The sequence below is a fragment of the Nicotiana tabacum genome, chromosome 15 (assembly GCF_000715075.1).
Source record: "Nicotiana tabacum cultivar K326 chromosome 15, ASM71507v2, whole genome shotgun sequence".
Lineage (NCBI taxonomy): Eukaryota > Viridiplantae > Streptophyta > Magnoliopsida > Solanales > Solanaceae > Nicotiana > Nicotiana tabacum.
This window is the reverse complement of record NC_134094.1, coordinates 119,121,726-119,126,243: the sequence shown is the minus strand read 5'-3', so window position 1 is coordinate 119,126,243 and position 4,518 is coordinate 119,121,726. Positions and strand designations below refer to the sequence as shown.

The 4,518-nt window shown below is 39.4% G+C and overlaps 1 non-coding gene across 1 annotated transcript; it reads right to left on the bottom strand.

The window, feature by feature from the left end:
• Positions 1 to 2,315: 2,315 nt before the first annotated feature.
• LOC142170053 (small nucleolar RNA R71) lies at positions 2,316 to 2,420 on the bottom strand. Its single transcript, XR_012699668.1, has one exon. It is a non-coding gene; the product is annotated as a small nucleolar RNA R71 (small nucleolar RNA).
• Positions 2,421 to 4,518: the final 2,098 nt, after the last annotated feature.

Sequence of the window (4,518 nt, the reverse complement as noted above, 5' to 3'; positions counted from 1 at the left end):
CTAATATTATAGATCTCTAGCATTCAGTCACCACATATTTGCTATTTGATTTAGTTCCACGATAAAAATGTTAAGGGCCTCTTGCTAGTTGCACGTGTCGATTTGAATTGTGACCTCTCAGTCATTGAACTGGCCACACACAGAAATATCAAAATGGCATCTCTCAAACTGCTGCTAAGCTGCAAAATAGTTCAATTCTTTTTGCTACAGGGTATATTAAGATCGTTTAGTATTTTCATTTTAGCAATTTTTTATTACCCTGTCACTAGGGTGTACAAATAAAACCGACAAACCGCACCAACCCGATAATCCGAGTCAAACCGAAAAAACAAATTCGACTATGCTAATGTTTGGCTAAAATTTTATGTTTTTGCATGTAATTTGCCTTGTATTATGCCTTGATCTTGTTAACTTTAGTGTGAATATTTGTTACTCAAGTCTAATAATGGTATTTATATGTGTAGGAGTCAATTGGAAGTGATTTGGAGAGTTTGCATGCAAATTGACGTAAAAAAGGAAAAGCATTTGGAGGAAGTATAAGTTTGGTGCCCAAGTTGGCGCTAGGCACCAACCAAAACGCCAATGACAGAAGACCAAAAAGTTTGTTGTCCAGGTTGGCGCTAGGCACGAACCAAAACGCCAATGACAGAAGACCAAACGTTTGCTATCCTGGTTGGCGCCAAGCGCCAAGCGAGATGCCAAAGGGCGGATTTTGTCCTAATTCGGCTAGGACTTGGAGATTTCAACCCTAAACGTCCCCCACATGTATAAAAGGGGTTCTAAACCTATTTTTGAGAGGTTGGACATTATTTGGAAGCAAGAACATCACATGGAACAATTTTTGGAGGAGAAAATCATCGAGTTTTTTATTCCTTCATCTTTTCTTTGTAATTTGTTTATGCAAAATACTTGAAAATTTTTTACTATGATCATGAGTGGCTAAGCACTCTAGTTTCTAGGGTTATAGTTGATATAATTATTAACGTTTATTAATTATATCTTCGTTAATTCGGATTATCATCTTGTGGTTATTTCTTTAATTCTAGGTTTAACTTGTGACTTGTTGTAGCTACCATTTTACCCTACTATCTATGCTATGCTTGGAAAACTCGTGTTTAGATTAGAGTAGAATTAAAGAGAGCTTGTTTCTGAACCTGTGGCTCGGGGAACAATTTCACGGTTAGGATAGGAATATACCTAACAGTCTTGCTTAGTTGAATACCGTATTATATTCGTTCATGATAGACTCAATATCATAGTAATATAGGATTGATATATTGTGGATAAGCAGGTAGTATTGTGGGAACATGCTATTTATATAAACGATCCGGTCAATTAGCAACCATAGATAATCTGAATTAACGAGTGTGATTATTGAACTTAATAGGATTGATAAACCAACCACAACCCTGGACCTTCATCTCCTCTAATTAAAATCCCATTATACACATTTGCATTCTTGATAAATTAGTCGTTACTTGTTTAATTTCTGCGATAGTAGATTAATAAAAAAATATCACTCTTGATTATCTTGGACAGTAAATTAATTTTAGTTTGCTTAGTTAACAATTACTCTAAGTCTCTGTGGGTTCGACATCCGACTTTCGAGTCACTTTAGTACTTGACGGCCATGCATACTTCTGTGTACTTGGGAAATCAACCAGTTTTTGGCACCGTTGCCAGGGACTTAGTTATTGATTGTTTATTTAAGTTAAGCTTTTATTCGTTATTTGTTCAAGTTTTAATTTTTAGTTTGCTTTATTTGTGATAACACAGGTTCTTCTCTTGAATGCGGAGGAGTAGAAGTGCGAACAACCTCCTTCCTCTTGATCCTGAAATAGAACGAACACTTCACAGGGTAAGGAGGGAAGTAGAAGCTAGGACTAGAACAAAAGGAGAGTTGGACATCGTAGTTCAATCTCAACCACTTGAGATGGCAGGTCATGAAGAGCGACTAGTGATCGAGACCGCAAGGTCTAATCTTGCTAATATGACTCAGGCTATAGTGAAGCCTGATATCACGGGTCACTTTGAGCTCAAACAATACATTGTACAACCTATTCAGTCCACGGGGCAATATGTGGGTTTTATCTCATGAAGATCGGCAGCGGCACATTTAGAATTTTTTGGAAATTACGGATACTTACAATTATCCGAATATTTTCAAAGACTATGTCAGACTGACACTGTTTCCCTTTTCACTATTGGGGGAAGCCAAAGAATGGTTGCAGAAGGAGCCCGCAAACTCGATCCACACTTGGGATGATCTAGCACGGAAATTCTTAATCAAGTTTTTTCCCACTAAGAAGACAAAGTCGCTGAAGAGCCAGATTCTTGGGTTTCAACAATGAGATGGCGACTCTTCGTCAAGCTTGGGAAAGATACAAAAATTTACTCAGAGACTGCCCACATCATTGCCAAACTGATGAGGTGTTAGATCACACTTTCAATGATGGGTTGGATGAGACATCGAAGATGAATCTTGACTCGGCATGTGGGGGTAGTTGCATGGCAAGACCGTATAGTAAAATTCAGATCCTGCTAAATAATTTCACTGTTAAACCATGAAGAGCACTTAAATAGAAGGCGACAGGTGTAATTGAGCTTGATGATTTCTCAGTCATGAAGGAAGATATAGCGAGATTAGCAAATCAGATGAATAAAATGACAATGCACCAAGCACAACAGATGCAATATGTCTACTTCTTGTGAGTTATGTGGTGAAGGTCACACAAGTGACATATACCCCGTGAATTCTGAATCTATCTACTATGTGGGGCAACAAGCTAGAGGGCCGATGAATCAAAATGCTCAATATGGTAACACATACAACTCGAACTGGAGGAATCATCCTAACATCTCTTGGGGTGGAAATTAGAATAACAAGCCTCAAGCTAATTACAATCAGCCACCTAAACCCCCACAACAAGCAGAGGAGAGTTTGACTGACATGATGAAAAAGCTCTTGATAGACAATCAACAGTTGCGCATAGAGTTCAGAAATCTAGAGAGGCAGTTTGGACAAATGGCTAACAATTAGAACACTAGACCTGCTGGAGCTCTCCCAAATGATACAGAGAAAAATCCTCAAGTCAATGCAGTGACGTTGAGAAATGGGAGAGAGTTGGTAGAAGTGCCTAAGAAGAAAAAGGAGTTGTCTAGGCTCGAAGAAGAAAGAGTGCCAAAACCTATAGAGGTAGATAAGAAAACCAAAACAGGGTCTGAGAATGTATCAGAGAGGGTGCCACCCCCTTTTCCTCAAAGAATGAGAAAGAAAAATGATGACCACATGTTTCATAAATTTCTAGATATGCTGAAGCAGATAAACTTGAACATCCCTTTGGTGGACATGCTCCGTGATGTCCCAAAATATGCAAAATATATTAACGATATAGTGGCAAATAAAAGGAGGTTAACTGAGTTTGAGACCATCGCACTTACTGAGGAGTGCACTTCCAAGATTCAACATAAGCTTCCACAAAAGCTTAAAGATCCAGGTAGTTTTACCATTCCCGTGAGGATTGGTGAAATTGATGTGGGTAGAGCCTTGTGTGATTTGGGAGCAAGTATCAATCTGATGCAATTGTCAGTGTTCAAACAATTGGGCCTAGGAGCTTCAAGACCCATCACGGTGATGCTACAATTAGCTGATAGATCTTACGTTTATCCTGAGGGGGTAATTGAGGACGTCTTGCTGCAGATTGGGAAGTTTATTTCCCCTGTAGATTTTATCATCCTGGACTATGAGGCTGATGAGTTAGTTCCTATCATCTTGGGACGACCTCTCTTGGCAATTGGAGATGCAACTATCAAAGTCCTAGAAGGTAAGATGATCATGAGGGTGGACAATGAAAAAGCAGTCTTCAATGTATATCGAGCCATTCAGTTGCCTCGTCATTACGAGGACCTTGCCATGATTTATGTAGTGGAAATAAATGAACCAGTCATAGAGCCAAGTGTGTTTAAAGAAGATGCACTAGAAAAGGTATTGATATTGTTCAATTGCTTGGAACTTGAAGAAGAGGTTGAGGAGATGATGCAAATTCTGGATGCATCTTGCGAATACATAAGAGAAAGATCCCAATTTGAGCCGCTGGATAGGCCAATCGACTCGCCCCCTAAACCCTTAGTTGAGGAGGCCCCAAAACCGGATCTTAAGCCCTTACCATCTCATCTTCATTATGCATATTTGGGAAGTTCTAACACTTTACCTGTGATTGTTTCCTCTCATTTGTCTAATTTGCAGGAAGAAAAGCTATTAAGGGTACTGAGGGAGCAAAAGCGTGCCATTGGTTGGACAATGTCTGACATAAAGGGTATTAGCCCAGTATTCTGCATGCAAAAAATACTCATGGAAGAGGGACACAAGCCTAGCGTGGAACATCAACGCTGCCTAAATCCAATCATGAAAGAGGTGGTAAGAAAAGAAGTGATTAAGTGGCTCGACGCAGGTAAAGTGTTTCCTATCTCCGATAGTAAGTGGGTAAGCCTTATCCAATGTGTACCTAAAAAAGGGGG